We start from the raw sequence: 24005 nt of genomic DNA on the forward strand, positions 1-24005 counted from the left end.
GCAAGAAAATCTTGAATTTTGGCCAGAATTCCCTTCTTTTGTTGTTAGCAAGTTACATCTGCTGCTTCTTTCTCCTAGTGCTACGCAGATCTCTTTAATCCCTCGAATGTGTTCCCAATTTGATCGTATTTACATATACGTCTATAGCCTCACTGAAAATACCAGCCCTACTCTTCATCGCATTTCCATGCTGTGTTAAGGTTTGGTTTGGATAATGTCACTTTTCTTGTGCCTGGAGAATTTGGCTTCCTGTGAGCTTTTGGAATCTGACTTCTTCCTTTATATATCCAGAGGTTTTTTTCTTTCTCTCTCTTTTTTTTTTTCCTTTTTTTTTTCTCTTTTTTTTTTCTTTGTAGTTCTCTTTTCAGTCTACTAAGAGAACCAAGGATGTGTACTGCATACCCTCTGGCCTGCCACGTTTAATTTAGATGAAGCCTCAGTAGGAAAAATATATATGAGAATTTGCATTGTGTTTGAAGTGGGTGCAAGCCATGCTCCGCGGCTGAGGGTCCTGCAGGAACCATCGTGGAGATGCAGGAAGTGGCAATGAGTCATGTCTGAAGCAAATCCAATAGAACAAAACAAAATAAAACCAAAAGAAACCGAAAACTGTTATATCTGAGTTACTAGATTTTAATGCTTGAGTCCTGTAATCAGAGCTAAAGTCACTTCATGCAGACTCCTGGCCAACGCAATCCCTAAAAATAAGTGCTGCTGGTTGCGAGCTCGCACTTGAGAAATGTGATGATTCACTGTCCCCCAAGGATAGCCTGTGCCTCATTAAGAGATAAAATCCAGAAGCCTAGCACTCATGTTAAATACTAAGCTGTGCACTGATATCTGACATGGTCACAGCAACGAAATCCCACGGGCCTCAGAGCCAGCAGCCCCGGCATGTGCTAGCAACCCCCTAAAAAGGCAGAGATGCCCACGTCGTGCCACTGCCTGCCTCCTTCTGGCTCTTGCATGGGAAAAGAGCCGACATCAGCCAAACACCCTTGCGAGCCGAGGGCGCGCAGCAGTGGCACAGCAGGCTTCTCCCAGTCCTGGCCCCAATATGAGAAGTTTGGGTTGAGAAGAGGCTGGTTCCCATGGTCCCCTAGAGGTTTGCTCCTAGTTTCTCAGGTAAGGAAGGGCAACAAAGGTGCTGTTGTGACCCACACTAAACCTTTACGTCGTGGCAGGGCCTCTTCCACATCATGAGCTGCACACCTATACCGCTGGGAGTGGGTTTTCTAAGGGCCCGAAGTCTCCACAGAGGCCAGTGCTGACCACTTTTTAGAAGTCAAATGTGTATCATGACAATCACGAGAGCAGAATGCTTCTTAACATGTATTTTTTCCTGTTGGTACAGAAAATGCAAAATATTTTTGGTTTTATATTCTTAAAATTGTACACTTAAAAAGACCTCTGTTTCCAGAAAGGTGCCCCACTCATTACTCCAGGAAAATATTGACTAATCACAACTGGCAGTGAAAAAAACCCCACCAAGCCAGTTCCGTGAAAAACTACTAACCCAAGGTTCGTGGAGCAGATATATGTAACTTTATCCAGCTGATGGGATTTTTCACATGCTTTACCACTCAGCTTATGAGGGAAAGGTAGGTTAATTTTAAAAAGATATTATCAACATTTTTTGCATCAAAAATCAACATATTATACTGCATCTCATTCCCTTGAAGTTTCAGTAAAAACTCAGAATTTTCCCAACTCAAAAGAAGCAATCCTGCTTCTCTGCTTGAACAGATCTGTTGCATTAATTTATCAAGAACATCCACTTCATTTAGTTGAAATAACACTTATAAAGTAATAAATGTTTAGTTTAAGAGGAGGTTAATGAGCAAAGTTTATTACTTACTGGAAAATCATTGAAATTGAAAGCCACATATATTTACATAAAGTATATGTGGCATCTGAAATAAATCCAAAGAATTTTGTTATTAATTTCCTGTGTTGTTTACATGTGTTAGAGCTATGTTTATTCCAGAAGAATCACTCGCCAGGAATGATAGAAATCAAAGTGCAAACTGGTTTATTTTTCTCAGTAACTTATTAATAACAGCATCAGTTTTTAGTGTTAGATAGATGATATACAACAGACATTTTTCTTCAAATATATACACAATAAGCAAGAAAATAAAGCAAAGGACTGTGCAGTCAAGTGACTTTTTTATTAAACGAAATAAAATAAAAATTCATACCATTTTTGCAATCTTGTCATTTTTTTCTATTAATTCCCAAAGATATTGAATAAGTTGCATTTTACAGTGTAATATGTAGTGTATGTTTCAATAACCAAATACTTATACAATGAAGCGCTAATCGAGATCATAAGAACATCAAGGATTTCATTACGTTTTCTCACAAACTTATGAATTAAAAAAATAAATATAAAGTTGCCTTAACAAATCAAAGATGGTAGAGCTTATAAAGTCTCCTTTAAAGGTGGAAGGGAACACGTATCACGTTTTTATGGCAAGTTACTGTACATTAAAACAATTTCTCATTTTCACATTTGGTATGAAAACTATCCCGCATGTTTCTTAACTTCAGACCATCTCCTCTTAGTTTTGGCACGACTGTAGAAAGCAGCTGGCTTTTTCTAAACCAGCTATGAAAGAAATTATTCATGTCCTCTCCTTAGCTCCCAGTCCTGACTCCTCAGTCCTTAGGTCTGCAGAATCCTTCTCAAAGGGAATTTTGCTATTAAGTAAACACGACAGTGCAGGACTCATTCAATCCACTTGTGGGCCTGGAAAAAAAAGAGGATAAGGAGTGTGTGGCTTTTCCAGGAGTGCATATTGTATCCCTGGAGCCAGCTCTCGCTTGTTTTCAGGAAGACAGACATGGCCAGGATTGAGTCCTTCAAGAGAGAGTCTTGTAAGACCAGACAAGTAGGTTATATTTGTGTTTTGCTGTGCAATATGTGGAATCACTCCTGTCTTCATCATCCGCTAAATGTTTCCGGGTTTGGAGTTTGTCTTGCAGCAGCCTAGATACTCTAACGATTTAAGGATCAGGTCCTCACACCGCCAACGTACGTGCAAGCAACCCCTCTGCTACCAAGGGGCTGGCCAAGCGCTCCAGACTCTGCACGTGCAAGTGTGGGATGGGGGGGGGATGACGAACACCACCACCCACCCCCCGCTCCGGAGGGCTTGTGAGCAAGGCGCTTTGCTCCCAGTGAGAAATAAGGGTTTTCATCCTGCCTGGGGTGCACACGTCAGAGCAACCTTCACACCAGAGGCGCGGGGGCTCCGGATCCCCGCTGGGGGCTGTGTGTGCCTCCTTGGAGTAGTCTCTGCGGTACCCCTCTGCAAAGGGAACAGACTTCTAGTTTTCAGCCCTCTTGCCCTCCAAACCCAACTCTGCTGTGGGAGGTTTAACACTTACTTAATGAGGACTATGTGTGTGCATACATATGGATGTGTGTATATCTGTCTACACATACACACAATATAAATTAACTAAACATGTTACTAGGATACATCAGGAAAACCACATCCAAACAAAGAGTCCAATATGGAAAAAGCTATTAAAAGATCCCAGCGTTTGAGCTTGTTGTGTACAGGAATAAATATGATTACAGGATACCAATTTTACGTTTTGTTCTTTTCCTGCTGGCATTTATAAGAGGTGCTGTCCTTCTGGGGATAAAGGGAAGATTGTGAATGGTAAAGCAAATCTGATCTTCACAAATGATGCTCATATTTAAATTGCCCACCTCAGGAAAATTTGGGGATGAGCTCCCTAGTTAAAATGAAGTGTACCAGCCTTCATTTAATGTTACAAAAGGTCCAAGAGGCCTCAGCAGGCCCCTGAGCTCTGCCCTTAGAGGTTTTAAGAGAAATGCAGGCAAGAAGGACCTTTGTGCTCCAGGTGCCCAGAGGATCACAGTATCCTCAGATGAGCTCAGTACTGAAAGATGAAGACAGGCATGAACTTTACAATCTCCTTTTCATCACAACGTTCTTTTAGGCTGCCTAGTTAGCCTAAATAATTTTCCTCCTTCATCTTAAACACATTGCAGGGCTCAGTGCTGGTGTGCACTAGCCCGAGGCAGACCTCAGGCTCACGGGATGGAGGAGTGCCTGGAGATGTTCTTGCAGCCCTAAGGCGATGATGGCCCCATTTTGCTTGGGCTCTGCCACAGCCCTTAAGCAGCTGAAATGGCAAATTAGCCAGCTGGCAAATATTCCTTGATGAGTCAAGGAATCGAACCAGATAGGCTTTCCCTGTCACAGTTACCTATTTAGGTCTTGTAATGCTCTACGTAGCGATGGCCTGGTTTTTGAACACCCAGCCGTCTCCTCTATTACTTCCCCCAAGCTCTGGACCCTACACGTAATGCTGTAAAGACAGAGAATCAGCCAAGGTACCAGAGCTCAGCCCTGCAAGTCAGGTTTGGATAGTGAGAACAGAGATCTGGGCAGCTAAAATGAAAAAAAAAAAAAAAAAAAAATTGTCTCAAATGTGGGCTCTTAGAGGGATGTGACTCAGGCCTGTGGCTCCCCTGGGAGCTGCACCTGGTCCATCTCATGCTTCAGATGACGTGACAGTGTAGGAGTTGGCATCTCCACCACGCTCAGGCTGGTAATGTGCAATTTCTCTGGGCAAAGCCAAATGTCCCAGCCCCAGATGCTTTCTGAAGTGTCAGGGCGTGTAATGAAATGATAATTTAAATGGCACTAGTCATGTGACTAAAAGGCTGAGATTTTTTTTCTAGTCATGATTTTCCAGACTGGAATTCCTCTTGGAATTGACTTTGAAGTCAGTAACGAACCTCCCATTGGGTTTAATGCAAATAGAATCAGCCCTCACTGGAGATTTTAGTGGAGCAGAGAAAAACATTTTTCCTGTTAAAAGATTTTCCTATTAGTACAGACACATAAAAGCCTTCTCAAAGCTATAATGTTAAATATTTTAATGTCCTGCCAAACCTCATCAATTCTCATTGTTTAGCAAAAATGGCACAGACATTCTGAGTTGCTAGCTATGGCATTTTCTGCATATTAAGATCAATAATATTCTTTACAAGGAATAAAGGATTGTCTAATGAGAAAAGTCTTTTAAAAGTCAAGACAGTTCCAACTGTTATGAATGATTACAAATTATGTGGTTAATTTTATGGCGGTGGGGTAGGGGGAGATTAAGGCCTTGGGCACATGAACCATACTTCGGCACTTCCTTTCTTTACCAGAAATTGTACCTCCCCAAAACCTCCCCTATTGATCAGCTGTGTGAATTCTAGGAAACGTCGGTTTGACTGCCAGCGTAAGGAGCTAAGTATTCCATTTCAGCACCATCCCTGGGATTTTAAAATATTTATTGGAATAAATTTCTTTGACAGGCCATACTGACATGTACAGAAGGAAGACTTGGTTCAGACCTCTCAGAAGTTGTGCCTTTTGGACCCTCTGCTCTACTCCTTATTCAAGCAGTCTCAGCAACTAATAGGTGCATGGGTTTGGGCCTTTAAGTTCTTTTACATTAAGCAAAGTAGATGCACGTTCAAAGGCCCCCTCACCTGTAATGAGTTTGGCTTGGTTCCACAAAGGCTGTACGTGAGGTCAGGCTGAACTTCAAGGACATAATTTTTCAGATGCTACGCGCAAAGCAAGCTCTAGACAAGGAACCAAGGGAGGGCGAGGAGCCCCACCAAGGGGATGGCAGCATCGGTGGGTGGTGGAGGAGGTGGCTGCACACAGCCTGCAGGATTTGTCCTCGAGAAGGACAGGCATCTGGCATGCACGCACCCCCCGGGGACTCCAGCTGCAGTTAGCTCATGCCAGAGATGCCCCACACAAGAGTCATCCTGTGCTGGTGCCTTTGAGGACACGTGTTTCCTGCCTTCCAGCCACACGGGCAGAGCCACTCGCTGTCCTTACTCAGCATCTAAAAGTCCATCACCGCTTCACACAAGCCCTTTTCCACTAACTGCTTCAAGACAGACAGACATATCAGAGGCTTAAAAACCCTCCCACCCTTTCTCCCAAGGCAACAAAATCTCCTGTCACTTCCCTGCAAGCAGCTCAGAGCCACCGAGGTCTGTCAGGGACCTGGCTGCCTGGCTGAATGGCTTCTAGTCCTTTCCTGCATTGTGGCGGTGGAAATTAAATCTTTCCAACCAGAAACTGAAAAATACATTCGTTTTTCTAGAAATGAGGCTCTGGGGACCTCATTCAGTTCCTTAGGGAGGTTAAACTTCTACTTCCCCCGCCCGTAACAGTATACCGATGTCTGGGTAGAAGCTGTTCTGGTGTTGGCACAGGAGACGGGAGAAGGGAAGAGGGACCAAATCATTAATTGTGCCATGCAGATTAATGCGGCTTCAAAGGAAAGAAAACTATTTCTTCCCCCTGTCCTTCTGATGCCTGATATTATGTAAGCCACACGACAGTGATGGGAGAGGCGGTTGCGAATTCCCTAAAGCAGAGAGATGAAGAAGATGGACGTCACTAGCTCCCTCAAGTCCTGCATGACTAACAACCTACTCTGCAAAATGGAGCCGACTGCACCGTCTCACTGCTGGCATTTCCCCACCATGCTCCGGTACCACCGTGTTTTGTGCAGACCCCATTTGTGTGAGCATACGTTACATGTGCACTGCCAGAGCCGGCTCCTCCGGGGAGGAGAAATGCTTTGTCTGCGAATCTGGATGGGATTAGGTGCAAGATACACACTTAGCCCTGTCAAGACCAAAAGGCTTCGGTGCATGTGCGGAGCAGAACTTCAGGCATCTCAGAGACTTCCCTGGTGCCGGGGGAGTTACTTGGTAAAGACTTGAAGATATGAAAAAGATAGTCTGCATTTAAACACCAGATTTCCACCTAATCCCCGCTGTTGGTATGTTTGTGAGCTGGACCTGTGTCCCAGTTAAGTAATAGGAGTTTCCTAGGTACAGACACTATGACATATTGCAGTGACTCTTTCTAAATGCTGTGTCTTGGAATCTCTACAAAAATGTTAAGTTTTCCTCTAGATTTGTTACAGCAATGAGAAATGAGTACACGTAAAAATATGTAGCATTTCTTGTAGTATACTGCATTATGTTAGTTGATGCACAGAAACCTATTGCTCTTTTTTGTAACTTCTCAAAACAACATGGTGTGAATGAAAATTTTTCAAAAAAAAAAAAATAGAAACAAATCATTGTTAAAATGTGCTACAAATCCCCAGTTCCCTCCTAAATCAGAACTTTTTAAAATTTATTACCTAAAACCTTTATAAGGCTCTTTTCTTGAATACTCATGCACAACCGAATGGTCTAATTTCATTTCCCATCTCCTCTCCAGTCCCCACCAGTCCAGAGCCTTGAAATCCTCCTCCATTTCCCATTACAACCCAGCTTGGATCCCGCTGTGGCTCCAGACCCTGGCAGATCATGCCAAGGGTTCACACACAGTCGCTAAGCAGGGGTAGAGGAATATCCATCAAGTCTTTGGACTTGAGGTGAGCACAGTTACTGTGTTCGGCTGAACTAGAAGTTGGCCAGTGAGGTAGCTGAGAAGCAGGTGAGATATTGATTGCAGGGGCTAAGTTTGAAGGTGGATGTTGGATTGACACCCAGTTTGTACAGCAAAGTGGCAGAAGACGAGTTAAATCTTCAGAGGCCCAAAAAGATAATTAAAAACACCCCTGGATGACAATGGCTATTAACTTGCCGCAAGTCACTGCATCCCACGGAGGAAGAAAGGAAACCAGCGGCTCCCCGGGCTCACTTCGAGAAGCTGTATGTATGCTGTATGTATGCACAGCCCATCTCTAGAAGTCTATAGGTCCCTGCTGCCTCTCCACAGTCCTGCACGGGTGCTGGGGGGCTAGGTCTGGTAGGGCAGAAAAACGCCAGGAAACACGTTTTGACAGAAAAGGCTTTGCGAGCCTCCCATGTGCGCTCCACATTGCCTATCGCGTGCCCTTTGATGTCGGGTTTGGTTCATGGGAAGGCGTGAGGCCGGATTCTCACCCCGGGATGGAAAGTGCCAGCCCCGCACACCAAGCCGTGACGATGGCTGGCACCGTCCATCCCAGGGCGAGGTTCCAGCCCCATCCCCAGTGCTGCTCCTGTAGTCCCAAGCACACAAGACTTTTTTTTCCTTTTTTCCCTTTTTTTCCTTATTTCTTTTTCCTTACCCTTTTCCTCACTTTTTTCTTTTTTTTCTTTCTTTTTTCTTTTTCTTTTTCTTTCTTTTTTCTTTTTCCTTCTTTTTTGTTCTTTTTTTCTCCTTTTTCTCTTTTCATTTTTTTCCCCTTCCCCCCCAGCTAATAACCAGGAGCGAGCTTTCTGCTTTCCTCGCTGCAAACGCGGTTGTTCCCTGCCGGACCGAAGCCCGGCCTGACCGAAATCCCTGCTCTACCGGCAGGCGCAGCCCAGGGCTCGCCCCGGGCGCTGCCCCAGCGAGGGGCCGGCAGCCGTGCCCCGCGGGGAGCCGGCCTGGCCGCCGGCCTGGCCGCGTACCTGCCCTGAACCGCGGTGCCCACCTCCCCCGCGGGAAGGCAGGGCTGCTTAAACCCCCCGGACTCCCGGCCGGCAGCCTGCAGCTCCCTGGCTCCAGGGGCTCCGCAGCTCCCTCTGCCTTGCTCTCTGCCCGCTCTCGGCTCTTCGCGCAAGAGACCGGTGGGGAAATACTAATAATCAAAACGGTGGGGTGTTTTCTTTTTTCTTTTCTTTTCTCTTCTCTTCTTTCTTTTCTTTTCTTTTCTCTCCTTTTCTTTTCTCTCCTTATCTTTTCTTTTCTCTCCTTTTCTTTTCTTTTCTCTCCTTTTCTTTCCTTTTCTTTCCTTTCCTTTCCTTTCCTTTCCTTTTCTTTTCTTTTCTTTTCTTTTCTTTTCTTTTCTTTTCTTTTCTTTCCTTTTCTTTCCTTTCCTCTCCTTTCCTCTCCTTTTCTTTTCTCTCCTTTTCTTTTCTCTCCTTTTCTTTTCTCTCCTGTTTTTTCCTTTTCTTTTCTTTTCGTTTATCTTCTTTTCTTCTGTTTTTTCCTCATTTTCTTTTCTCTCATTTTCTTCTTTTCTTTTCTTTTCTTTTCTTTTCTTTTCTTTTCTTTTCTTTTCTTTTCTTTTCTTTTCTTTTCTTTTCTTTTCTTTTCTTTTCTTTTCTTTTCTTTTCTTTCCTTTCCTTTCCTTTCCTTTCCTTTCCTTTCCTTTCCTTTCCTTTTCCCTTTCCCTTCCCTTTTCCCTTCCCTTTCCTTTCCGTTGTTGTTATTGGTAGCAGCGGGGTTTGTTTTTTTTTTTTCTTTTTTTCTTTTAGCTAAGTGACAGATCCAGGTTTGAAGTCACTGTTCTGAAATATTATAAGGTGACTTTAGAAGAGATTATTAAAGGAGGGATGGATGGATGCATTTATTCACGTTGCTTGTATCCCGCAGCCTGCAGCTATAGGAGCAAAAAAAAGACAAGAAGTCGGGGAAATGCCAGTTCTTTCACAAGGTGGTGTTTGACAGCTCTGGTCTGTGAGATGTGAATTTTGCAACGGCAGTTTTGAACTGGTATCGCACGACTAAGGCACTGGGGAAAGGTTTGCAAAAAGAAGCACGAAGGAAAACCAGCCTCGCCTCCACGCAGGGCACGGAGAAAGGACTTCATCCGTCCCGTTTGCTTGCTGCCAGCAGTGATCTCTCTCCTTCTAACTTCTTTTTTTTTTTTCCTTGGGGTGTGGGGGCAGATCTGTTAGTAACTCCAGGCGCCCCTTGCCTCCTAAGACTTATTTCTGCAGGGCAGAGCCGGAGATGACACCGTGCTATCAGACAAGGCACTCATGTCTCGCTGCCCCACCTCGTCCGAGCACAGGGCAGCAGCGCCGAGAGAATCACGTCCCTTTCCCACGGGCCGCATCCAGACCCGGCCGGGTCCCGCGGCGGCCGGAGCCCACGGGGGGATCGGGGGGGCCCAGCTGCCCACCCTGGGAGGGGGATCCTGGCAGACCCCGCCGCCACCTTCACATCCAAAGCGACGCTGTAGCACATCGCATCATACTACGTCACATGTCCCATCCTACCATATCATCAAACCGGGGCATTTCAGTAAAATTCACATGTGCATTCATGCATACATGTTGATATGTGTTTACATATAGAGAGTATAAAATATTTGTATATGTTTGTATTTTTTTAATATGTAACGCGTATATTTAAATATCCCCCAGCCTGTATTTCTTGCAGATCTCCAAGCACACGAAACGAATGGAAACTGTGGGACTAACTCACTATTATTTAATAAGGTAAGTAAAATACTATAATATATATTCGATTGTGTTAATTTAACATATATTAATCGTACATGCGCATGTATTTATACACACATACGTATAGATATTTATGCAGACGCACTCACACGCACGCACCTACATGCTTTGCTGCGTCCGGCCCGGGCTGGGGGTCCCCAGCCAGGCTCGATGCCCCCTCCCGCCGCGCTGAGCCCACGCAGACCCGCCGCGCACACGCGGGGAGCAGCCGCGCCGCTGCGCCCCCCGCGGAAGCACCTGGGCCGGGGGGGCTGGGAAGGGAGGGGGGGTTTGCTCCCACCGCTGCTGCTCTCAGACCTGTGGGGAGGGCGCGATATTCGGCTTTAAACCCGAGCATCCCCTCGGGCAGCGCGGTTCCCACCCTGCCTGCGCCGCGGCGGTCCGGGCGGCAGCACACCAAAAATACTCCCCCGCCCCCCCCCCAAAACCCCACAACAACCAAACCCCCAAACCACTTAAAGCCACCTTTGGGGACGGCACGAGTTTTGTATTTTTCTCTTTCTGCGAGTTTTGGGGAAGGGAAGGGAAGGGAAGGGAAGGGAAGGGAAGGGAAGGGAAGGGAAGGGAAGGGAAGGGAAGGGAAGGGAAGGGAAGGGAAGGGAAGGGAAGGGAAGGGAAGGGAAGGGAAGGGAAGGGAAGGGAAGGGAAGGGAAGGGAAGGGAAGGGAAGGGAAGGGAAGGGAAGGGAAGGGAAGGGAAGGGAAGGGAAGAACTCCGGTGCGGGATGCGCGGAGCGGCCCGGCGGTGCGGGGGGGTGGGTAACGGGGAATTGGGGCATACGGGCGCCTGCATCTCGCTGGTGCCACGGCAGAGTTCGTGGCTGCGGATGTTATGCCGTGACAGCTCTCCGCGGGTCACAGCTGTTGGCAAGGGCCCGCCTTTTGGGCACCCGGCTGCCGTGCCCGATGCTGCGGTGCCTTCTGGCGCTCGGGTCCCTGCCTCCTCCTCACCCTCACCTGGCGTCTGACGGGAGCATCCTTTGCCTGAAGATCCTCCTAGCTCTCGACTTGAGGGTCTGTATGCTATTTGAATAAATGATATCACCGCGTTGAAATGCGCTCAGTGTCGGGCAGGGTATGGGTTACACCTCCCCTCAGGCCTCCGGCCTGCGGCTGGGTGGGAGAAGAGACCCTCTGTAGTTACACCTGAGCAGTGAGGCCCTCTGCCTGGTTTATGCAGCACCCCCACCGCGGGTCCCTCACCCTGGACAGGGTTTAGGGTCCCGCTGAAGCCTGGGGAGCGTGGGGGAGGAGGTGGTCTTCTCCCCGAGGGCACCCGCCCTCCGGGCTGGGAGAGAGCCCCGAGCGTGGGGCACCCGCATCCCCCCCGGCCGCAAGGCGCTGGGTGGGCGCGGGGAGGAGCCGGGGGCTGGAGACCAGCGGGCGGTGGGAGGGGGGGGCTCCCTGCGGTGCTCCTGCCGCCGGGGAGGGTGCTCCTGCCGTCGGGGAAAGCGAGAAGGGGCGGGCTGAGCCGCTGTGGGGTGGGAGCCCTTGGGCTGCAGAGGGAGTTTGAACCCGGTCGTTGCCTCTGCTGCCGTGGTTTCTTCCCACCGGGCGGGTGGGGAGAGGAGAGGATCTCCTTCTCTAGTTTCTTTTTTCTATTTTCTTTTTTTCTGGTCTGATGCTCCGGCTGGGAAAAAGCAACGCGAGGGCTTGCAGATTCAATGGAAAGCTACAGATGTCGATATGTTCGTGCCCGGACACAACAGAAGTGTCCCCCCTTCCCCGGTCATACACAGAAAGCCCCGTGTCACTTTCCGACCACAGCCCGTGGGATGTAACCCGAGGCGGCTGCGTGTGCCTGGGGCAGGGGCAGGGCCAGGGCAGCCGGGGAAATCTCTGGGCAGTCGGGGAAATCTCTGCGTCCCCCCGTCTGGAACCGGCCGCTCTCGGAGATCTGCGCAGCCTGTTCCTCGGGAGCCCCCCTGGCACTGCACCCGCGGTTGCTCCCCGTACGGTTTCCCGACGGCGATGGGAAAAGCCAAATCAGGGCAATAGAGCATCCCGGCGAGTACCTATTACTGATGGATTTCCCTTTCCCGCCACAAGGTTTTAAAGGTTTTGAACGGAGAGCAAACGCGGAGCTGAGGGGTGCTGCGACGTTTACAAGGCTAAGAGCGCTCACCGGGGGGGGGCTGGGGACGTTGTGCCTAAAGGTACATCCCGCACATTTAGTGCCCACCGAACTGGTGTTCCGGCCTTCCCCGGAGTTATCGCAACAGCAGGGCTGCTGGGGAGCTGAGGGGTGCGAGTAGAGACGCATCCCTGTGCCCGGAGGGCTGGAGGGGAGCACGGCAGAGCTGGGCTCCAGAGATGCGCTCGCTTTCCGCCGGGGACAAGTTCCTTGGTTTGGGGGGCCAAACCCGCCGAACAAAACCCTTGAGGCTCTGAATGCCAACCTACAAGTCCCACTGCCTCGAAGGCTGGGCACAGCTGGCCTGCCCGTCAGGCACTGCAGGATCAGGCCTTCTGGATTAATTTTGTGCTTCTCGGAGACGAGTGCCCTTGCGGCGAGCTGGGGAGGCCCCAGTCGGTCGGTCTTGCTGGGGACGGCGTTTGCAGGTTTGGAAAGGGGTGGCAAAAAATGTCACGCGGAATTTCCCGGCGATTACTTCAGCGGGGAACAAGGACGGGAAATGCTCCCCCGATGGGCTCTTCCCTGCGGCGTGGGTTCAGTTACCGCACCGTCCCCGTGAGCGTAGGGACAGAGCGGTGCTCTCCCTGCCCTTGGCCCTGCGGAGTGAGTGGTGAGGCTGGGGACACAGCAGAGGCGAGGTCGACTCCCGGCCTGGCTGCATTTTTGCTCTGCCGGAGCGGAGCGGCTGCTTGCCCCGGCCCGCTGCGGGGACACCGGCGGCCGGGCAGGGCGGGGCCGGGCCGGAGCGGTACCGGCTGCCGGCGACCACGACGGGCGGGAGGCGGCTGAAAGGTGCGAGGCTCAACCACAGACGCGGAAAACATCCCCCAGCCCCGGAAAAACAAACAAACAAAAAATCTGCCGGCTGCAGGCAAGATCTAGCCTGCCGTTGACACCCCCCACCCCCACCCCGGGACCCTTCTCTGCCGCCCGGAGAAGCTGGCTGCAGAGCCCGGACCGCAGAGCTGACCCCGAGCCGGCTCTCCACGCCGAGGGAGCGGCATCTGAAATATTTCCCGGGGAGCTGGAGCGGCTCTGGCAGTATCCCCCAGCTCTTCCTCAAAAGGTATCCCGGGAATCCTTCCCCTCCCCTGCCCTCCGAAGCCCTTGCAAAGAAAGCAGGCCCGACGCGTTAGCCTAAGCACGAAGCATCCGAGGAATTTCCAGCAGGGAAAGGACCCCTTTCCGCGGGGCTGGCGGCGATCCCCGCCGCTGCCGCCCGGCCTGCCCCGGGGGCTGGGGGCCGGCAGGCGCAGCCCCCGGCGGGGCGTACCTTTAGGCATGGAAGCGTTTAGCGGTTTCGGCGGTATTAACTCCTAACAGGGTGTGAAAAGTATTGGGGATTGAAAAAGCTGTGGGAAAGTGGATCCTTTCCAAGTCAGGCGGGCTGGAGCTTTCCTCCCCTCTGCAGGCGGACACCTTGCGCTGCTCCCGCCGCCGGGCCCCCAAAGGGGCAGCCCCTTTCCCGGCAGCCGTGGGTCAGGCAGCCCGGCAGGTGCTCGACCGTGAGCTTTTAGAGCTGCAAAACGGGGCATCGCGTTTTGCCACCGGTCCGCTCGCCCCTGTCACCCTGCCAGCGCCACGTCGCCGGGCGCGGGAGGTGCCGCTCGGTGACAGTCCTGCCGGAGGGACCCCAGCCTCGCCGGGCCCGGACTTCCCGGCTTCTTTCTCTCCGGGTGTGGAGGCTGGGCCTTGCTCTGCCTCCAGCCGCCGCGGCCCCACAGCCCTGTGTCCTTCCCGGGGACCCCCTCCCGGCCCCGCCGCCGCCGCCGGCTGAGCGGCGCAGGCACCGCCGAGCTCCCGGAGGCGCCCGGCCAAAAGCCGCAGGTCTCTTCTCCTCTTCTCCCAACACCCTCTTGCCGGTTGGTTTTTTGGGGGTTTGGGGTGGTTTTTTTCCCAGTACACCCGTTTGGGCGTTGTTTTTTTTCAGTATGAACGGTCCGAAAAATCAAGACGGGACAAATATTTCAGATCTGATCGAATTTAATCAGCCATTAACACTTGTTCTAATTAAAGCAGAGACTCGCACCGCTGGCACGGTCACTCCCCGAGTGACCATCACGGCCCCGTAACTTGTGGCTACGTTCAGACTCTCCCTTCCCCCGGGAAGGCGGGGGGGCAAACAACGAGGTTTGCAAAACAATCCTCCGCGGCGTAATCTTAAACCCCGGTGCCAAAAAAAAAAAAAAAAAAAAAATCAACCCCAAACCAAACAACAAAAAAAGGCTTGGTTTCTCCCCGCCAGAGAAGACGGTGGATGGCGCAAGAGCCCGCTCCTGTCAACCTGCGCTCCCCCCGAGCGCGGCTGCCCCGGGGAGAGCGGAGAAGCCGCAGGCTGCCCGCCCCGCCCGCGCTGCCGCAGGCTCCGGTGCCGCCCGCCTGGCCCTGCCCGTCCCCACCCCGGCCCGGGCCGCCAGGAAGGGAGACTCCAGGGGCTCCCCGGGAGGGAGTGCGGGGCGAGCCCCTGGAGAGGGAACCGAGCATCGCGCCGCTTACCTGGCTTGGGCAAAAGGCACAAGGGGAAAAAACCCTCCGCTGGGGAAAAAAAAAAAAAAAAAAAATCCTCCTCGAGGACTCACGGAGCCGCGCCCCGAGCGGTGGCCGTGGCCGTGGCCGGCGGCGGGGACAGGCACCGACGGCGGCTCCTCCGCCGGCCGCTGCGCTGCCTTCGGCCGGGCAGGGCGGGAGCAGCCGCGGCGTCTGGCTCGCCCTGCGGTTCCGAGGAACCCCGAGATAAAAAGACAGGCTCCTCCTGTGAATAAATCAATTTCTGAGCATCAGAGAGTGGTTTTAAACAAACAAACCAAAAAACGTCCCCCCCTCCGACCTGTGATTGAGGGACAGTTAAAAATAATTGCCCGTGTTAAGAGGCAGAAGACCAGGTTACAGGGAAAACTACCTTCTTTCAAAGCCCGCTAATGGCCATACGATTCATTAGGTTACTTAATCCTAATAAGCTCGCTAGCATCAGTCCCGGTGACCCAGCCCATTAAGCACCACCAGCGAAACCCTATAAAACAGGCAAGGGGAATGTCCAACATATGAGCACATTTATTAGTATTATGTTCCTGAGATAACATGCCCCCGGCTCCCCTGCATACCGCTGCAGGCAGGTTGGGGAAAGGGGGAGCTCTGTTTTGGGAAGGGCTGAGCGCAGAACTAGAACTCCGGGAGAGGGACGGCTGGTCCCACCGTCGCTGTCACCCACGGTCCCCCGTCCTCTCTGCTTTCCTCCTCCGGTCCCCGTCTCTCCAGCCAAACAATAGCTACATTTGTGGCGAGCATTTTTTCCCTCTGATTAAACCCAGGCCAACCAATGGCAGCCGGGACGAAACAAAACGCACAGAGTAACATTTCGATCATAAACGGGAGTTAACAGCTTAAAAAGGAAAAAAAAAAAAAAGAAAAAGGAGGGGGGGGTGAAGAGAAAAAGCCTCCCTTCCACCGAAACGTGTCAGTGAGTAACTGCGATATCACCCTCCGTGGAGGAGGCGGCTGAAGGGGGAGACAGGGGAAAGGGAAACCAGGGAAGCAGCAAGCCCGGTTCCTCCCGTGCCTTCCAGAGCTGCAGACAAACCGGACGCCTCCCCGGCATCTCCCTGCCAGGGTGAGGTCTCCGTAATTTACGACACGCGAGTTGTTACGGTATTTGCCACAGCTCGGAGCGGGGCTGCTCGGGGCGCAGGCACATGCAAGCGATTAGGGGAGCGGGGGGCTCCCGCCGGCCGGGGGGGGACCGCTGCCAGCGCGGCTCCCCGGGGGGGTGGCTGGGCCTCCCCCCGGCCCTCCCCGAGGAGGCAGCGCCGCTTCGCTCCCGGCTGGGGGTCGCCCCCCCCGCGGCCGGAATTAAACCCCTCCCAGGACCCGCAGAGGAACAAAACCGTCTCCAAACTTTGATTCTCCACAATTCCCCTACCAACACCTCTTTTTTTTTTTTTTCTTTTTTTCCCCTCTCGATTTCTGGAGAAAAATCCGCCCAGAGACGGCGGGCTGGCGTTGTTTGCACGCTGGCCGCACGATTAGAGCTGCCGGCCGGGGGAGGGAGGGCTCCGGGCAGAGACCGGCCCCGGGCCCCCGCCGCTGCCCCCCCCAGGCAGCAGCGACGGGGCGGGCGTGCAGGAGCCGCGGGCGCATCCCCCGGAGCCGGGATAACTCCCGGCTGAAGGTGGCCAGGAAGCGTCCAGCCCTCACAGAAAGCTGACGCGATCCCCTCGCTATTTTCGCAATCGTTTTAACACGCTGGCAGCGATGAAAGAAAGAAAAGCGGCGGGGAGGCAACCGCAACGCCCTGCCGAGCTGCCCGTCCCCGGTGCTGCCGGCTCTGCAGAGGGTTTGCCGGTGATAAACCCTGCGCTGCGGGCTGATGCCGCAAGCCCTCCTTCCCGGGAGCGGCGCCCGCCCCGTCCCCCCGGGTGCCCGGGGCACCGGCAGCTCCGCCGCGGTGGGGCTGGGGGAGAGGTGCGCCCTGCGCCGCTGCCCCACACCTCCGCAACTGACAGCGTTTCTGTTATTAAACCCTTTTGCTCTTTTCTTTTTTTTTTTTTTTTTTCCCCTCAAGGGCTTTTTTAACTCGTAAATTGTTGCTCTGGCTTGGAACTTGTCATAACAGGAGCCTGCTTTATTTATTGGGTTATTTATTTCTTTTAAATACCCCGAACACAGTCCGTTTGAAAGAAGGAGTTTCCAAAAACAAGAAAGGGACAGAGAGAGAGAGAGAGAAAAGAAGAGAGGGTAAGAAAGACAGAGAGAGGAAGAGAGAAAGAGAGAAAGAAAGAAAGACAAGAAAGAAAGAAAAAGCAAGCAAGCAAGCAAGCACACATGCCAGCTCTTCAAAATTAAAACAAGAAGCCCCGAAGAATTCTTTTTGGTATTAATATTATTTAACATTTAAAAGTCCGGGAACTTCAAACAAACTTTTTGCAGGGAAAAGAAAGAGAAAAGAACTATTCTCTGGAAACCATTTGTTCACAACTCGAACTGTGCCATTTTGGCTTAGAAACAAAACTCGAGACGCCCAACCCTGTCCCCCCTCCCCCCGGCATATATCTTTTCAGCACACATTTTAAAATAAATATCCTTACGAGTCTTTCCAGAATGCCTCCTTGTTATAAATTGATAGGATACAACATACCCCAGCTGTGTGCCTGGAAGTTGGGATTTAGTCCTTTAAATACCAGGACAACATCTGCAGGGAAAACAATTACGGCGGCTTCGGCCCCCCTCCATTACGCGCTGCCGGCTGGTGCCTGGGGGGGGGAAGGGGATGGGGGGGTTGCGCCGTCCCGGCGCTCGGGAGATGCGCGGGGGCTCCGCGGGCACCGGGTGCGCTCCTGGCTGCCCGGGCAGCCCTGCTGAGCGGCAGGCGGGCACTCGGTGGGCTGGATGCAGATAACCCCGGGAAAGGGTCCCTAAAGAGTCCTTGCTTCGGCGAAAGGGGAAACGAGAAATTTTTTTTCTGACTCTCCCCGCAAGCCCTTTCAATTTTACCACGCTTTTCGTCCCGCTACTCAGCAAGTAAAAAATAAACCCAAGCAAATTCAGTAAAGGAGCCTCCACAGAATTTAATAAAATAGCGAAAAGATTGCCAGAGGTCTCCTCGGAGGTGTCCGGCTTGGGAAACATGGGGCGAATCCGATAGGTTTTTCGACCCAACCGAAGATCAATTCAACTTCGAGGATATTTTCGTAGGAGGTTTACTTAGTAAAGTTTTCCTGTAGCTATTTTGTCTGATAAGAGTGTTTAGCATTAAAAAAAAAAAAAAAAAGAAAAAAAAAGAAAAAAGCAACAACGCAGAAAGCATTTACAGTGTGAAATCCTGTTTTGGAGCTTACAACAGGTGTCAGAGCTCTCTTCGGGAGGGGTTGTATATATGTCTCTATATATGTACAATTAAATAAAATGACGACTTTGTCTATTTTAAACCATATGTGTGCGAAAGAAATAACAGAGAAATGTTTAAGTTTTAAACACCTTCTATGCTTATACAGCTCAGACTCAGAGTATATTATATGACCTTATCATGTTTCAATCTCTATTTTCTTGTCGCTTGTAACGAGACGCTGCAGTGGGAACTATCGCTGCTCGTCTTTAATAAGCTGTACGCTTTTAATCTTAGGTTAGTGTATGTCTTCTTAGGGCTGGACAGGTCAGAAATACCTTTGTTTTCAAAAATAAGACGCGCGAGTAATGGCGTTACACATGACGTAATAAATACGGCAGTATTGACATCTATTACGATGATTGGCCATCAAAAATAAAAAAGTATGACTAAGCACATGCTTGAGGTGATTTACCTCTAGAAAATGAGTTGCAGTTAGTTTATGTGCCTCCTCGCCTCCCTGTATCCAGCGAGATATTCCCTTCCCTCAGCCAAGGCGGGGAGGGGGGGGGAACAAAAAACCCCCGAGCTCGTTGTCCGGCAGGGATCATCACTTCTAACAGATGTTTTACAGAGTGGGAGCCAGCCACCAGAAAAAATCCTGAGGACTGAGCCCTCAACCCGAGGCGATGCAAAGCTCTTTTATCCGTGCCGCCCCCCTATATATATATATATATATATAAAAATATATATATACCTATGATATTTTTCCTATAGCTAGCGCCTAACGCACGAGCAGCGTGTTACTCTGGGTCACGGAAAGGGGGTGCGTATAAAACCCTCACAGGTCTAGCCATTTGGGGTTGTTAGCTGCTTTAGCGAAGCTCCAGAAAGTTTCAAAAAATGTGTCTGAGGATATTTTTTCCTTTTCTTTTCCTTGGCACCCCCCCGCCCCCAGCTCGGCGAGTGCAGACGCCCGCCGCGCCAGGCACCGGCTGGGCAGAGTGAAGGGGGTCCGCGGCGGGCGGACCCGGGCTCCCCGGCCACGGCCTCCCCCCCCCGCGGGATGCGCGGGGGATGCGCGGGGGATGCGCGGAGCTCCCGCCAGGGCGCAGCCCGGCACCCCCTGCCCGGCCGCGGTGCGCAGGGAGGGAGCACACCCCCGCCCGCGGAAGGCTGCGCTCCAAACCAAACCACGGCTTGTCTCTCTCCTCCCTTTGCCCCCCCGGGACCCCCACCGGAGTCAAGCCCGCGCCGGTTTCCCAAAGGCAAACTGCCCGTTTCCGAGCCCTTTAAACCCCAGCCCGGCCCCGGGATACAGCGCAGGCGGGGATGCTGCGCGGCTGCGGAAAGGATGCCAATGTCGCCCCGACGCGGGCGCTGGGGGGTGAATTTACGGAGAGGCAGCAATGAAATAGCGAAAGCGAGCCGCAAGCTGCGAGCACTGCAGTGCCCACAGCAAGGCGGGCTCCGGCGGGGACGGGGGTCCCAGCCCCCGGGGTGCTGCCCCGGGCCCGCCGCACACGCCCCGGCCAGCGCGGCCGCGGAGCTCCGGCAGCAGCGAACCGCTTTTTTTTCTTTTTTTTTTTTTTTTCCTTTTCTCCCCCCCTCCCCCGAAAGTGCCTAATTCACACGCAGAAAATGGCAGAAGGGGAAGGAGAGGTTGCCCTGCCTCCCTCCAGCCACAGGAGCTCCCCGAGCCTGCCTGTTTCTCCCTGGGAGGATGGATGCGCTTCGTGCCCCTACCGCGCATGGAAACCCAGGCCATCCTGCGAACGACATGTTGCCTAAATAAAGATAAAACGTGCTATACATCACAGGCTTTCCCGGTTATTCTCAATGACTTGTCGATTCCTCCCCCCCCCCCTCCGCCCCCCCGGCACACGTGCAATGATAGAAAATGGTTTTAAATGACGAGGGGTCACGTAGAGCCATCCTGATCGTTTAGTAAAAATAACAGAGCTATTATAGAGCTGAAGGAAGGAGCCGGGGAGTCCATCCACACATGCTTCAGCATTGTGCTTCGACTGAACACACGCACACACAGACATACATACATATATATACATATCTATACATCTATGCAGCGGGCTGGTCCCATGTGAGCCCCCTCAGCACCGTCTCATTAGGCCGTAACTGCGCGCCCAGATGACGGTGCGCGCCCATGTGTGTCGGGGAGGGGGCGGGGGACGCGGAGGGGCTGCTGGTATCTTCGGGTGGAAACGCACGTAAAGCCTTTTATGAGAGCTCGGGAGACAGCATTTGTTCCCTAACCTACACTTTTTTTTTTTTTTATCTCTATCGCCGAAAACTGGAAATAATTAAATTCTTTAAAGGTTTACTTTTGAAACCGTGGCTGGAGTAAACTGTAATTCAGGTGTAAATAATTACCAAAGTCATGAAAGCGGCAACTGCTACATGTGGTTTATTCATTGCTTTTTTTTTTTTTAATCGTTTGATCATTTTAATCCTTAACCGTTTGCCAAATTCACATATTTGTAATTTACTAAACTTTATCGTCTCTACCAGGACAGGGATGTTGCACATTAGCTTCCAGAGCCGTCCTGCCCTGCCCCGGTGGAGGAGCCTGACTGGAACAAACTGGATGCTCCTCAAAAAGGGATAACGCTATTACCGCGGTATTTGGACAAGCTTTCCATATCAGATTAGAGAAATTAGAACTGAATAAAAGATGCTTCCCCTTTCATAAACGCTACCAGACCTACTCGATTTTAGACTCCGGAGAAGAAATGAGTTATGGAAGAAAAGAAATTGTTTAAACACAATAGATCCATGCCCAAATGAAAGCTTTCCCTGGGGCAAGACAAGCAGGACTTGGCCCGAGAGCACGAAAATAGAAGTATCCATTAAGCAAAAGCCTTGGAGCAATAGGAGAAACGTGGACATATAACATGCACCATATAAACAAAAGCCCGGGATTGATTTCATCCCCGTTTTCTTCAGCCTGTGCCTACTTTTTTTTCCTTTTGCCTACCCTACAATTTCAACCCATTCGTCTCTGCAGAAAGCCACGGGGAAAAAAAAAAAGGCAGAGAAATGAGCTTTTTTTCTTGCGTGTGTCCTCTTTTAAAATCTTTTTGCATAGTAAGACACCACTTGAACATGTTCTGGTGTTGTAAAAGCGTTTTTTATCAGGCTGTAAATTACTGGCCCTCTGACAGAGCAGCCGGAAATGTAAATCACACCGTAGAGCTAAAGTTATGAAAAAGTTCGTTCCCTTTTCTGTGTCCGAGGAAGATCGCGGGACTGCCGGATTGGGAAGGGAGGGGGAGGCTTGTTTACTATTTTCCTGCTCCACCAAACTGTTGGCTCCACGGTGCCTGGGACTTTGATGAGAAAGAATGGACAATGTGCAGAGTCCCTTCCTATGACACCCAGGCCACCGCCACTTGGGAGGTCCTTTGGCCTAATGCAACCACAGCTAACTGCTCCCAACAGGAGGCTCTGTGGATCAGGCAGGGTCACAATTATACTTCTGCTACAGGCAAGAGCTTTTTTTTTAAAAAAAAAAAAAAGAGAGCGAGAGAAAGAGAGAGAGAGGGGAGGGGGCTGGGCGAGCGGTTGAATTAAAGCCTTTCAATTCACCTGGGGAAGGAAAGACCGAGAGCGGGGTTGTTAGGAACCCTTTCCAAGAGGCATGAGGGAAATCAGGTTGTTTCCAGCCAGAGGAAAGTGACGGGGGACGAGGTCCGGGGCGCTCCACGCGGCGGTCACCCCGGCCCCAGGGCTGTCACGCCAAATCGCCCGTCGGGAGCAGCAAGCCTCCCCCGCGGCCGTGCTAAATGTTTGGGGGGCTCATCCGCGGGCGGGAGAGCTCGCTGGTGCCAGGCACCGCGTGTGCGTTGCTCCCCTAAGGTGGGGAGGAGAGGGCACCACGGCCACAGCCCCCAACAAGCCCTGAGGCATCACCCACTTGCGCCGAGGGGACAGAAGGGCTCCCGGAGGAGACACCCTAGCCCCTTGGCCTCTGATTTCGGTACTCGGGGGGCGCGAATATTTTCCGGGGGGGGGGGAGGGAACGGCAGGGCCGATAGATGATGTATGTCCCGAAGAGGGGGCTGAGTTTCCCGGCGCTGTTAAGCTCCGTGCTTCTTGCCGTTTACTGGCAGCGGTGAGAAAAAGTCGGGGATGGGGGGGGGAAGACGGGGGGGCTCCCGACCTCTGCCGCTTCCCGGGGCGGCGGCCGCCGGTGCCGGTGATGGAAGCGGTGCCCCCGGGTCCTCCCCGCTCCCGGCGGGGTCTGCGCCCAGCGCCCGCCGGCTGCCCTTCCCCTCCTCCGCCCCCTCTCCTTCCCGACCCCCGTCTCCCCGTAAAGCCCCCGAATTCACCCCCGCTCCGTTACCTCTCCCGGGAGCCCGAGCCCCGCCGGGCCGGGGGCTTTGGGCGGACCCGGCTCCCGACTGCTGCCTCCTGCCGCGGCCGGCGGGGCAAGGCGGGGGGGTCCCACCTCGTCCCCCCGACATCCCCCCCCCGTCTTGCCTGGGGTGGGGGGACCCCCCTCGCCGCCCAGCTCCGGGCAACCCCTCCCCCCCGGTCGCCCCCGGCGGGCAGCGAGACCCGACCGAGGGAGGGGGGACGGGCTCCGGGGACCACCCCGGCCCCGGCCCCGGCCCCGCTCGCCGCCGCCCCTTGCTTACCTGGACGAGGCTCCCCGTGCTCGGCGGCGTGCTCGCAGCGGGCCGGGAGCGAGAGGGGAGGCCTGGGCCCCCCGGGTGGGGAAGGGCCCCTTCACGACCCCCCCCCCGCACCCCCGAGAGATCCGGCGGGAGGAACGGAGAGGGAGGGGGAGAGGGAAAGCCTTTCCCGCCCCCCTTCTCTCGCCGTTTGAGCCGAAGTGACCCGCAGTATCTGGAGAAGGTTTTTGAAGACGTTTGGGAGGGAGGGAGAGAGTTTTGTGCTGAGAAACTCAATCTGCCATACAGTAGCGCCTGCATCTGGGATCTGTCACCGCTGACAGCACCACAGGGCACAGACATGATCTTCCGCACAACACTGCAACTCCCCAAAATACCCTCCTCGCTCCCAAGGTGTCTGCCGGGCTGCATCGCTCTCCTTCGCCAAAAGGGGGAAGGCAACCTGAACCCCCCGCAAACGAGCACACCGAGGGGAAGGCAAGAGAGACCAGTCCCCCCCCGGCCCCCCTTCCCCTCCGCAATGTTAAACACACGGCCGCCGAGGAAGCAGGGCGAGAGGCGATGTCACGCTCGGATGGCGCAAAGGCCATAAATGTAAGCGCGAGCGCCGCGAGATCCCCGAGAATGACTTTAATGAATAATTTCGGAGACAGTTATGGCTTTAGGTAATTACTGCGCGGCTCTATGAAAACCAGATTTGGGAGAGAGGCAGTCAAGGCCGGGCCGTGCGCCTCGGCTCGCCCCTGCCAGCCCGCCCCAGTGCCCCCAAGCCCCCCACACCCCTCCCCGCGCCGCTGCCCGACCCCCGGGCGCCCACGGACCCCCGCACCCCGCCCCAGCTGCCGGCGTCCTTCTTCGGGCAGGGCTCCCAGCAAACCTGCGGAGGCTTCAGGCTTGGCTGGGGTGGGGAAGCTAATATTATTCTTAATTATTATTATTATTTTTTTAATCTCTTCCGCCTCCTGTATTTTCTGGCAGGACGTTTCATTGTCTTTTAGGCCGCTTTTAGAAAGCTGCTATGGGTTGGCATGCGTCTTTAGCTTTTTTAAAAGTTCATTATACGCAGCTGTTTCAGCCTATGGCCACATATGGCATGCAAATAGAGACCCCTATAGGAGAATCGTCCTCTCTATTATCCCCACATGTTTGTTCAATAT

General features: G+C 52.5%; 1 long non-coding RNA gene across 1 annotated transcript; it reads right to left on the reverse strand.

Moving 5' to 3' along the window:
• Positions 1-1317: 1317 nt before the first annotated feature.
• On the reverse strand, positions 1318-22989 carry LOC138686083 (uncharacterized). The gene is made up of 2 exons (XR_011325405.1): positions 22852-22989; positions 1318-2752 (listed from the first exon to the last, which is right to left on the reverse strand). It is a non-coding gene; the product is annotated as an uncharacterized lncRNA (long non-coding RNA).
• Positions 22990-24005: the final 1016 nt, after the last annotated feature.

This window comes from Haliaeetus albicilla, chromosome 1 (assembly GCF_947461875.1).
Source record: "Haliaeetus albicilla chromosome 1, bHalAlb1.1, whole genome shotgun sequence".
Taxonomy (NCBI): domain Eukaryota; kingdom Metazoa; phylum Chordata; class Aves; order Accipitriformes; family Accipitridae; genus Haliaeetus; species Haliaeetus albicilla.